Genomic DNA, 13,708 nt, shown 5'->3' with positions numbered 1-13,708 from the left:
ATCTTCCTCTTTTCCTTACCTCTGGTTCAGATACGAGCACACCACCAACGTCCAGCACCACCGCGTGCCAGCCGCCACCACCGCGCCCTCCTCACGCGAGCCAGAGCACCACCACCTTCTCCCTCACGAACCAGCACCATCAAGCCATCATCTTCCTCTTTTCCTTACCTCTGGTTCAGATACGAGCACACCACCAACGTCCAGCACCACCGCGAGCACCATCATCACCAACATGATGAGAAACAACAGAGAAATAGAGGAGAAACCAAACCCTAGCCGCCACCTTCAACCTCCGATCTCCGGCGAACCGCTCTCCTTTTGGAGAAACCAACACCATGGCTAAACTCCCCTCATCATCCGCTTCAAAACCCCTCAATCAATTTGACGATCGGCCACCGTCACTCCGGCGACCGCCACCACCGCCACCGGCGTTTCTCCGGCGAGCTTTGTTCTGAGAAAGAAGACCAATTTCTTGAAGCCTTTGTCATTTTTCTTATTTTTTGTTTTTAGTTGATAAAATCCACGTGGCATTAGAGAAAATAAAGGAAAAAGTAAAAATAATATCCACGTCAGCTCCTCCGTTAGGATTTTAACGTCAACCTGACGGAGGGGCATTCGGTGTACTTTCTCAAAACAAAGGGGGTACAAACGTTTACAAAAAAAGAGTAGGGTTATCATTTGCACTTTTGAAATACATCAGTGGCACCAAATGCATTTAAGCCTATTATATTCAATTTCCACTCCGCAGCCAAACCCATGTCCTCTGTACGTATCTTTCTCCTCGTCGTCGCCGCCATCCCCGACGAACCACAACCAGCGCAAGAAAACCTCTTCCGTGGGACTCCACCTCATCATACCACATCGCGCCGCTGGCCTCGGTGGATCTGTGCTTCTTTATGCGCCGACGAATTTGTTGTCGCACTTGATATTGTGGATTGGAAGAAGAAGAACGAGTAAGGAGGTGAGAGAGGGTCACGTGACAATTTTTCAGTAAAAATCTCACTGTTATTTTATTGGGAAAATAAGGGTCAAGATTTGGAGTAGATATTTTGACTTGCTCCTGGAGTGAATAGATCTCTCCTCATAGTATATTAATTATTCAATACTATTAAAAAACATAATTAATACTATAATTATATCAAAAACAAAATATATTTTAGATGTTATTAATATACTAAATACAAGATCTAGAGTTCTTGTGTAGTGTTATGAATCTCGGTTCGAACCAACCGGTCGAACTAGTCTGACCGTGATGGCCAAGTGTTTGGCGTGAGTCTATCATTGCATCAATGATGCAAGTAAACCGGGGGAAATCGTTTGGCTCAACAGGTTTTATGTAAAACCGGTGACTGAGATCGAGCTTGTATTGGTTGAATCATGTCGTATTTGATGGAAAATTTCTCAAACCTATGAGGAGAGCTTCATCTCCAACAGAATGAAATCTCACTATAGCATGTTGCCTTTATAAAACCAGTAAAATATCATCGATAGCTATTGCCACCAACGAGCTCTCGATCTCTCTCAAATTCTCATCTAGGGTGCCTCACAAGGAGTAGACAAACTACAGTTGAATTCAAAAAAATGAAAAAGAACAAAAGGTACGACGCTAGTTTTCATCTTAGAAGGGAAGATATAAAATTAGGGTTTGTTAAGTGTCATTTGTGCAATTGGGCCATAGGCCATGTATATTTAGTGTTTCTTTAGATTTTTTAATAAATGGTAGAAAGTATATGTGAAAAAAATTAGAAAAAATATCTTGATAAAACATCAAACATTTTGACAAAAATGAAGAGTTTAAAACAATAATCTTTGTGGAACAGAATGAGTATTATTTGGTTTTCTAGTACACCTTTTGTAGTGTATTTTTATCTCTTCTCATTTATTGTTTTCATGTGGATATTGTATGAAAAAATATCATTAATACTACCTATGTTCCTTATTATTGTCCGCTTATAAGAATTTTTTTCCTATATACTACTAATATTTGTCCACTTAGCACTTAAGATGACATTAAATGATATTTTTCCAAGTAATGCCCTTGTGGGAACAATAAATGAAGAAAGAGAAAAACTATAGACAGTAAAATAGGGAAACAGATATTACCTCTGGTCCTATTTATAAGAGGCAAAAACTACCTCACACAATTTAAGAAGTTAAAAGAGTTAAATGTAATACATTTGTTCTAAATAATGTTAAACATTCAAAATTACACTTAACATATGTGAGTGACATAGGAAAGTGTAATTAGTAATTAAAGAATGATGGGTGAGATGAGATAAAATATAACTAATTTTTTGGTACACAGAGAATATAATTAATGAATTATACATTTTACTTGTTCAATATTATTAAGAACAATATTGTCAAAAAAAAACAATTAATATGACACAAGCTTCAATTTAATTCTTATAAAAATGAATAATATAAACATCTCATTTAATTCCTATCGAATCGGAGGTGGCTTTTCTAAAAATTAACAAATTAAATTAATTTAACTACTTAATTAATGTGTTTCTTTTTACTCAAAACAATTATTTAGATGTAACAAAAAAAACAATTATTTAGAAACTGAGATAATACTTCACTAGAATTCTAAATAAACAATTATTAGGAATTGCAGCTTAATAAACATAATTAATTGAACTAATTAGGAGTATGTGTTTGAGTAGCAGTGATTACTGCTGCCGCCGCAATTGCAGCTTTGGTCTCGTGTACCACTTGGCACTCCCACGTTCCCTTTGATGGTCAACAGCACTCAGATGCTGGATGCCGCCGCATACCATCCACACTTATATTTATAGATACTCTAAATCCCCGAAATTATTGCTGTATAAATTTCACATGCAACCGAGAGTGTGGATAGCTAGTGCGGTTAGAAAATCTAATTTTGTCATACTCATAGGTTTTGCCTTCAAATTGTTGGTATAGCGTGAGGGATTACTCTTGAAATTAAATTTGTGAGGGATTAAAATCATGATTTTTGTAAATAATAGGGACTAAAGTTACAATAAGCCATTTTACAAAAAAGACATCATTAATTTAAATTCGTCTATTTTAGTGTCGGATTATATTTTCACTTCTAAAGTTCATCAATAGTTTAATACATTTGTTAAACAACTTTACATGTATTAGTGACATTTTAGAGATGAAAAAAACTTTCTCACTAAAATAGAGGGATTTAACTTCAATGATTTTTCCGACGAAATCATCCATTTAAAAATTTTGTTACTAATTTAGTCTCTATTGCTTATTATCCAAGGTTTTGATGATTTTGATATTCTGTAGCAAATCTTTAAATGGTAGAGCGGAGTATATATTTTAAATAAGAATGAGTAAAGTGTCAGTTTCACAAATTTTGAGAAGTACTGTGAGTGTAATTTACTCTTGTAATAATCATATCAGACTTAAGTATAATTACAACATATTGATGTCAAGGAGTAGTTAAAAAATTATTATTTCATCTTCAAGAGTGTGAGGATAATTTCCAAAAAAAAAATTACTGAATAGCTTCTAAAAATACACACAACTACCATATATTCATTTCATATTTAAAAATTGGATTGGAAATATATTTAATTGATATAAAGATAATAACAATATATCAAAATATGGAGTGGAATGTGATGTTCTTTAGAAAAAACGTTTATGCTCTCTTTGTTAAGTACTCACATGCCAAGGGACGCGATAAAGCTAGAGAAAAAAAGGAAAAAAAGTCATCTCAATTAAAATAAATTAAAAGGTTGTCTAAATGACTTATGAAAAAATTTGGGTTATATAACCCTTCGTCCAATCATATTGAAGGTAAGTGAGTATTTTTTTTGTTAACAATATAAGTAAGTTAAAATTTCTATATTTTATTTATTAATTTATTCATAAAAAATCATATTAGTTTATTTAGTTGTGAGTTAGTAACCCACATAGGTCATCTAAACAACCCCAATTAAAATATATATAGGAGAGATAGAAATTAAAAAAAGGACCCACATGTCATTACTTGTTTCCCCTATATCGAGAACAAATACAACATGTATCATATGTTTAACTTCCCCCTTATGAGCAAGGGTGTACACCACTACACCGCCATGAATTCATTTTTTTACTCCGCTAATAATTTTTATCTTATATGTGATGTGATTGAACAAAAATGAATCTTAATATTGTCTCATTCTGCTTTGATTTTTCACATTTTTTATTTGAAGATTTTTTTTTTATAGGTAAATGTTAGTTGTTAGAAATGTTAGTAAATTAATCCCTCCTCCGGGTTCGAACCCGGGACCCTTCACCCTCACCCCACCCAACCCTTACTAGAGAAACTATGGATGATGCGACGATCATTAAGAAGATATGGGTATCATATGAGTGGACCTCTGGTCAAGTGGCCAACCTTAATAAGTCTATACTTTCATGTAGTTGTAATGTACCTTAAATAGTTTTCAATGAGCTGAACCAACTTTTGAATGTAAGTGAAGTAGACTGGTATGAGAAATATCTAGATCTTCCAACCATGATGGGTGTTGAGAGATTTTTTTTACCAGTCTACTCTCGAATTCCTCAAGACTCAATTGTAGTATAGTAAAGAGTTTTGTCGTATCCGCGGGGAATTGCTAACACAAATTTCGTTCTCTAATTAAACTACTCAAACAATAGATTTCCAAAGGATTGATGATTGTTTCGGTAATCAAAACACATGCCAATTAAACAAAGCGAGAGTAAAAACGATTGGATATCAAGATGAGAAAACTATATTGGACTTGGATTTCACCGTTTAACTACTTAGCATCCTACGATCCTATATGAAATTTTTTTCCTATCCGTGATTCATCTAAACCATTTCTACCATATTTCATTGATTCCTCACATGAGTGAATATCCATAAGTCATTTTCCTTAACATTGATTCCTCATATGCATAGAAAAGAAAAGTTATCTTTAAAATCAGATGTTAAGGGACTAACAAACCTAACTTTATTCCTAGCAATTAGATTTATTAGATGGTTAATCCTAGGTCGGATCCTAGACGTCATAGCTTTCACTCTTACACCAAATCAAATGATATGTTCTAGATGCGCAAACTAAAACATAGCATTAAGAACGATAGACAACTATTGAATCATGTGATAGAAACAATATTTTTATATAGAAATCAAGAAGAAAACATCATATTTAAAGGCTACATCCAAATCTAACAAGAGAATCTTAGAAATCCATGTTCATTGATTCCTTCGAGCTTACAAGAGAAGAACTAAGATGACGGTGATGATCCATGACGTCCGTGAACTGTGTCCAGCTCGTCAAAGGGTAAAAATTGCTTGTGCACAGCTTTCCTCTTCGTTCTCTTTAAAGTTCCTCTCTGAAAAGCTCCAATCTCCAAAAAGTGGTGAGGTTTTGCTAGTTAAATGAACCAGAATCGTGGAGTTTTGCTTAGAAGAGATTTGACCGCTAAGAGAAATTCGGAAAACATCCTTTGAACCGCCATAGTTTCGCTTAGCGAGCCTTATTCTAGCTAAGAGAAATAATTTTCATGGAAATGTTTGATTCATTCGCTAAGCGAGAAAGATTATGGCTGAGCGAAAGTCTTCTCTTCAAAATACCTTTTTCTTAGCTTGGATTTTCTCTAAGTCTTTTCCTACATCAAAAGCTTATAGTTAAAACACTTATAAAGCATATTCTTACTAAATTAAACATATTACAACTAAAAACTATATATTTTCCAAGTCTAATCAAAGGATAGTCCATTTGATAGAAATTTCTCATCATAAGTTCCTAAAATGTTATGGATAATTAGGTAAATTATGCACTTATCAATTGGTAAGTCCAAGTCTCAATTTTTCATCTTTGTAAAGGACCACGTGTGGAAGAAATTGAAAGGCTAGAAAGAACGTGCTCTTTCTCGAGCTGACCGAGAAGTTTTTATCAAGGCGGTAGTTCAGGCCATTCCTTTATATGTAATGCCTTGTCTCCTTTTACCTGATTGCCTATGTTCTCACATTGGAGATTTTATTAGTAGGTTTTATTGGAGTGGGGATGTTGAGAAGCGCGGGTTTCACCGATTGAAATAGGATCACCTCTGTTTGCCAAAAATGGAGGGAAGGATAGGGTTCCAAGACTATATGCAAGAGTTTATGTGTGATTTCTTAACTATGGTTGATTTTGGTAATGCAAGTACTCTTCTATCGTTGTTGTACTCTATTTGGGAGGATCACAAACAATATTTTATTTCGCAATCAACCTACAATGTCTCTGGATTCTCTTCTCTAGTGTGCCTCATCTCTTTCTCCTACCCTCGTAATAGTCTCTTCTCCAAATCGGCCAGTTTCTAGGGAGCTTCCTTATGCTTGGTCGCAACCTTCCTCTAATGTGGTGATCAAGATGAGAGAACGCCCACATCATTGTTTCTTTTGCTTTTCTATCCTATCTAATAACCAACAAATCTACTATTATCTCACTTGTTTCTCTCTACACATCTTCTCAATTGTAAACTCTTCAAATTTCCTGAAGTTAAAATTATGTGTCCATTTGTACCTTTATACGTGCATAATATGTAGAATCTTTGAATATTTATGAAGAAAGAAATAGAAACAATGTTTCAATTCTCATTCACAATTCATTTGAGAGGATCCAAATCGCTGATCAATTGAAAGTTAAAAAGATAGAAAGTGTTGTTGGACCCTGGCGTCATCATTGCATATTAGACGCAAAGAAAGGAAAGAGGTAGGAAAGATAGTAACTTTTGTCGGTGAGCATCCAAGGAACCGAAAGGTGTTGAAATAAATTTTAAACAATTTCATAGTTCTTTATGATACACATTATTTAAACGTATCTTTAGTTGTAAAAAAAAGAAGATGAGAAAATAAAAAATGTTAAGAAAAATAGTAGATTTTTTACTCGTTTGGTATGAGAGAAATGATAGAGAGAGTGAAGAGGTTGAATGTTATTGATAGATTCTTCTCTCATTTAATCTTATAGAAAAGAGAAGAGTGGAAGTTATTTTGCATAAAATGACATTTTATCTTGGATAGAAATTTATATATAATAATGTATTTATATAATATATGTTTTATAAAATATAAGTACATGAAACATATTTATATATATACATATATATATACTATTATAATTTTTTTTAGAAAGCAAAAGGTTATTGAATGCGAAAGAAGTCGAGATATAGATCCTCTCGACAATGGATTAAATACAAAGCAACGCAAAAACGAATGTAATACAATGAAAGCAACAAATGCCAACCGACAATATATACCCACAAAAGACCGTCAAAATAACGCAAACCGACACCATGCAAACCAATCAACGCAAACTCTCAGACGCTCCATACTTCTTTGAATGAGTAGCCCTGAGATGCTCCATGCAAGCATGAAGAACCTCGTCGTAAGTACCAGAAAACACAACTCCACAAAATTTTCCCATCTCCAACATGTCTCGTGCCCTCTCAAAAACACAATCAGGATTCTGCTCTGTGACAGGAAGCACACAATCCTCAATGTCTACAAGTGACTCTACCACATCCGACATATCACTATCCTCAGCTATCAAGACCTAAAAATCCTTCTTCTTCTTGGGTCGCCCTCTACCCTTGTGCATTTTCCTAGGCCGACCCCTGCCTCTCCGTCCCAAACCAGCAGAAGGTATATGCTCCACCAAACCAACATCAGCCTCACCGGCAGTCGTCCCCTCCGGTTGATCCTCTCGTGAAAACACATTGAAACGAGAGAATACAACGTCCAAAGGAATCGAAGAAGGCGCAGCGCACTGACTAGGATGGACGATAGGTACCACCGACTCACCATATAAATCATCGGTGTCAGGCATGATAGCACCATCAGGCTCTGATTCGGGTGTACCATCATCACGCCAGAGCTAGAAAAATCACCCTCAATCCCCACACTCCCAATAGAGGGAGCGTAACTCGGTGGCAGCCACAAAGCATGCATCTTCATCTCAAAATTTTGAGCAATAGCACGAATCACTTTCGCACAATCTGCAGACTAATTCATCTCATCCAAAGTACACACTTTATCCCCCGTCCTAGCAAATTATATACATATATACTATACTATTATATTTATTGTTTATGAGTTATATCAACAAAAATAATTCTTTGACACCAACTACATAGATATGAGTACCTTTCCCCTTGTAAAAAAAGAATTACATGTAGATATGAGTATGAGAGAGATATGATAAAGAAAAAAAAAAGGTAGAGACAGAGATCGGATGAAATTTAAATAAAAGATATCATAAGTTTTATATTCACATTTATTGGGTTGAATGAGAAAATTAAAGTCGACAATCCATCCATAATCCCTAGATGTAACGCCCCGATTTTCGGGTGTCACGTTAGTAACCTATTAAAGTAAATATGCAATATTTTCCAAATGATTTATAAACAGGAGTATTTTTTTTTCTTTTCAAATGTATTTCCAAAACATGTCATGCATACTCCCAACTACAAAGGGATTTACATCAAGCCTTGAACAAGGCGAGTACCCAAAACCCCAAATATAAATTTCTAAAATTGTAAGGCCCGAGTTTTAGGCTTATGTTAAGTGAATAAACTTTTTATTCACGATTAGGGTTGATGTAATGTGAAGGGAAACCTGAACGAAAGTTTATTAAATGAAATATATTTATGAAGGAGAAAGTTCAGGAAAAGTTCAAGGATTTCATTATGATCGATAAAAGTTATAGCACGAACGTTTTACGCTTAAACCTAGGTCAGAAACCCTAGTATATAGCTAATTTTCACTTTTAGGCACGCTGGCAGTTAATTCCAAAAATCTTCAGAGAAATGTTAGAATTTCTCTTCTTCCATATATAACAATCGTTTCGAGGCGAAACTCTAGGATCTACGAACGTCCGATTCCAATCATCGGAAGTTTGCCGAAACCGAATCCCTGGTATTTCAAAACCCTAGAATTTCCCGACTTTGAGGACTTTATCTATTCAGAGCTTCAAATGAATATTCCACACGCGTGCACCCATTTCTCTTGATGATTTCAATCTTTCTTCAGAAGGAAGTTTTCCATTCCGACATTCGAGGCAAAAAGCAACTTATCGGGTAAAATAGTTCTACACCGACTTTGCACCGACTTTGCATTAGTTGCCAAAAATACAAGGAGACATCTTCTTAGCTTGGGAATTCCTTTGCCAAAACCTATCTTAGAATTCATGGTGAATGACGCCAGAAAAATCGGATTCGCGGAACTTTCATTTTCCCGCGAATTTCCACCTTCTATATATAGCAAACAAAGGAAGAAAAAACACAATTTTCCTCCATTTTCTCTCCTCTAAACCGCGGCCAAGAACAAGGAAGAAGGAAGAAGAGTTTTTCTTCATCGTTTGCTTGATCGTCGATCAATCAGTTGCTACTTCAAGGTTTCGAGGTATAGTCGCTAATCCTTACCTCCGATCGCTTTTTCCATAGCTTTTCTGTAGAGTTTTCTGAGCGGATAGTTTATGGGTTTTTTGCAAAACTATCCTGAATCTTTCATTTCTGATTCTAAACCTCTTCTATGTATGCCCAAGATCACTTCTGCCGGATTAGATTTTCCGTTATGTCGCCGGAATTCCGCCGGAATCAATTTGAACCTAAAATACCCATTTTATGTAGTTTTGAGTAAAGTTCCAACCTCTAGGCTGAAAACTATCGCCTTAGCTTAGTGCTAGTAGGATTAGTTGTCATAAACGTCGTTGGTGACGTCCCTGCAAAATTTTATTTTTGGGATTTCAGTTTTGAAAATCCTAAGTTAAAAATCATGACCAAAATACCCCTGCGACAGTTTTTGATCCGATAATTTTTCCGAGTTCAGAATACCCTTAGTTACGGCTTATGAAAGCATAGGAACCAAGTTTGATCGAAGAAAAATCGAACCCTACAATTACCTATAGTGGCCGAGAGCTATAAGGGGGGAGGAGGAAATTTCCTTTTCCGAAAACTTGTCTTTTCGCGCTAGATTATCGTACCTTAGAGTATAGATTACTTCGAGTAACCTTAGTAAGTATCGATAGCTTAGTTTCCGATAGATTCTGATTGATTTTTGTGGTTTTGTTCTAAAGGTGATTTTGAGGAATTTCCTGAGGATCAACACCTTGCTTGTGAAGAAGAGTTTGAAGTTTTTGCTGGAGAACCTTCAGGTGAGGGCTTCTCACTGAATCTCTAGTTAATGCTTAGGGTCGATATTTCGACATTGTTTACTGTTTATGCACTGAGATTGTGTGTGATTGAAAATGTTTTCTGAGGCTTCGGCTGACAATGTAGATGATTCATCTACTGAATGTTTTTGAAGATTGACTTACATGCTATGTGCTATGTGGGTAATCTAGGATGTGTGGTGCATGCTTTATATGCTAAGTGCTAAGTGTTTATGATGCGATTTATTGATATATGACATGTTGTTGATTGTGATTATTTAAATATGCTTTACACTGAAAATCTGAGATCCTGAATGGTGAGAATAGCGGGCAGGTCATGCCGATTTTATTTTGAGAGTTTTGAGAAAGTTTGATAGGACGAACGAGGTTCGGGCCTTGTATAGGGTTTATGGATCGAGACATTCTCTGGAGTCATTTGGGGATTCGAAGATCCCGAGAACTTATAGGAATTGCGATAAGACTAAAAAGGATATTATTTTGAAAAGAAAATTCATAAGACATTAAACAACCTCTAAATCTTTAAGTAAGGGTAATAATCTCGAAAGGAGGCTTTGGATGAAAATCATAGTATGGAAAACGAGAAGTGTCGTTGGATCCAAGTGTTGAGTCTGTTGTTGTTGTGCTGTTGGAGCAGCGTTGGTTGTTGTGCTGTTGGAGCAGCGTTGGTTGTTGTGCTGTTGGAGCAGCGATGTTGTTGGGCTATCCTGGGGATAAGTCCGGGGAACCGTTAGTTCCCGAGTATGTGATACTCTTGTGCTGTTGGAGCAGCGATGTTGTTGGGCTATCCTGGGGATAAGTCCGGGGAACCGTTAGTTCCCGAGTATGTGATACTCTTGTGCTGTTGGAGCAGCGATGTTGTTGGGCTATCCTGGGGATAAGTCCGGGGAACCGTTAGTTCCCGAGTATGTAATACTCTTGTGCTGTTGGAGCAGCGATGTGTGTTGTGAAGTGTGTCTTTTGTCGCAGAATCGACTTTGCCTTAGGGTAAGATTTTAGAGACTTTAATTTACCTAGAACACGTGGCGACGTGTCGAGTGAGATCGGAGACGTTGGTTGACTAATCATCCTGCATTCATGCAACATTAATGGGGTATTAACACAGGACGTACTCTGGACCTCGTCGGATTCCAAAATGGTCATAAGACCCGGATTTCCGTGATAGAGCGTCTGTAGACGTCTCTTGTAGCAGACCGAAATGGCAGACCTACGGGTTACGGCTGATCTGACTACCGTTGTTGTTGGAGTAAGAGGCACGCGGGCCGAAATGGCACCACCGTGGCTGGTGAAGGGCTGATCCGTTGATGTCCATCCGTTCCGGATTGCATATTGGTTGACTGGGTTAACCTGCATACATATCATGCAACATGCATACTGATTTAGTGGTTGAGTGTGATTGCTATTTGATTATCTTACTTGTAACATGCTAAGTGTTATTATTGCGTTCATGTTATTGTGGAACATGCAACCCTAGGAATGATATCTTTAGCTATAAGCCTAAGTGGCTATCTATTATTTGTACCTATTGGGTTTATTATCTACATAGTTCTTTAGAGTTGACCCTCGCGTCTTCTGTGTGTGTTTTGGCGGACAACGCCTTTTGTCAGATGAACATTGCGGATTGGTTCGCAATGGTCCACCCTTCGGGGGGGATTAGGTACGAGATGATCGACCAGGACGACCCCGGGTCGTGGGTGGTTGACCCCGCGAGCCACCGAGCGACGTATTCGGGGCGTATCATGGAGGACCACGTGGATAGTGGAGGACTCTTGAGGTCAGGAGTGTTGAGGCGATGCTCTATCAGCTTCAACTTGCCACCGGGCGTTCACTGTGGACCAGGTCTTGGAGGAGCACCGCCGCCACCGTCATCTTCAGAGGAGGAGGATCCCTCAGAGGAGATTCCAGTGGGAGTGCCTTCGGCAGGGTCTAGTGCACCCTCCGTTGCGATCATTGATGATCAGGGTTCGGGCCCTAAGCCCGTGAGTCCAGCATCGGAGAGCGTTGCAGGAGCGAGGGGAGGACGGATAGGGTTGATAGACTTGGTCGTTCTGGATTCTGATTCAGACGACGATCATGCTAGCACATAGTTTTGAGTGTTGGTATGAGCTCCTCGAGTTAGGATTAGTGTAGGAGTAGAGTTTTAGCTCTGACAGTCTTGCTTCATTTGTTACTTAGGGGACAGGGTAGATCCGCCTATAGCTTTTTGTGTGGTTTCCTTACGGGAATCACAGAGAGTTGGTTGGACTTAGGAGGTCTTATTTTCAGGCCATTGGGTCAGCTGATTCTCAGTTTTGAGGGATGGTGTTGCGGGCACTTCACCCTTTTCATTTGGTTTGTATATATTGCCTACGGGCATTGCACTTTTCTTTCCGTCACTGGAGGTTACTCGTGACGAGGTTGTTACTTACAGCGGGGGCTGTTTATATATTGTATATTAGTTTTATTACTTTTCGCATTTGGGTTTTATTTAATTCAGTCTTGTCTTAGTTATTATCAAAAAAAAAATATTCACGTTTTTCCGCATTAAGTTTACTTTTGGTTACTAAAGTGACGCCACCGAAATCGGGGTGTTACAAAAATCGTTATGCAAGCTTAAACCAATAATGGTTAGCCCTCTAACTCAAGGCTCTAACTCTACACTGGTCTCTATTCTTCAAGTCTTCCACAGTTCTTCAAGTTCTCCTCTCCGACTCGTACGAAGGTCAAGCTCCATCGAAGATTCTCCATCGCCTAATAGCGTTAAGCGCCCAAACAACAAATAGAAAATAGAAAGGGTTAACTTCATGCAATTACCACATAATAAAGAGAAAAGCATGTTATTCAAATCTAATACATGCCATGGTAAGTAAGCTACTAATTTAATTCAGGATAGATGACAACTCATCCTATCGATCATGAAATCGAATCATATATTTAACATAATTAAACATATCAGCAAAATCAACGATATGGTTTTAAAACAGATACCAACAAAACTTAACAACATAAACTAACTCAGGAATCAATGACTTAACAGCATAGGTTAATTCAGATAACAATAACTTCAACAATATAACATCAAATTAGATATCAACAATCCTCAACAATATAACGACAAATCAGATATCAATAATCCTCAGCAATATAACAACAAATCAAATATCAATAATCCTAAAAAATATAACAACAAATCAGATACCAATAATCCTCAACAATATAACATCAAATCAGATATCAATAATCCTCAACAATATAACATCAAATCAGGTATCGACAATCCTCAACAATATCAATCAAACAATAACGTCTCGCAAGACGGGACAGTCCTGTGAAAATATTCATTCCACTGTCACTAAGTAACGCCTCGAAGGACGGGATAGTCATGTGAAAATATCCACTCCACTACCACTTGATAACGCCTCGAAGGACGGGGCAGTCATGTGAAAATATCCACTCCACTGCCACTTCAAGCAAATCAAAACATCTCATCCAACTCAGTAATCACTCAAACAACAATCTCAAATTCAATAATCAAATCAGCATAATCACATGTTATTCATTATCAC

This window comes from Lotus japonicus, chromosome 1 (genome assembly GCF_012489685.1).
Source record: "Lotus japonicus ecotype B-129 chromosome 1, LjGifu_v1.2".
Lineage (NCBI taxonomy): Eukaryota > Viridiplantae > Streptophyta > Magnoliopsida > Fabales > Fabaceae > Lotus > Lotus japonicus.
The sequence above is the reverse complement of the archived record's forward strand: the minus strand, read 5'-3'. Positions refer to the sequence as shown.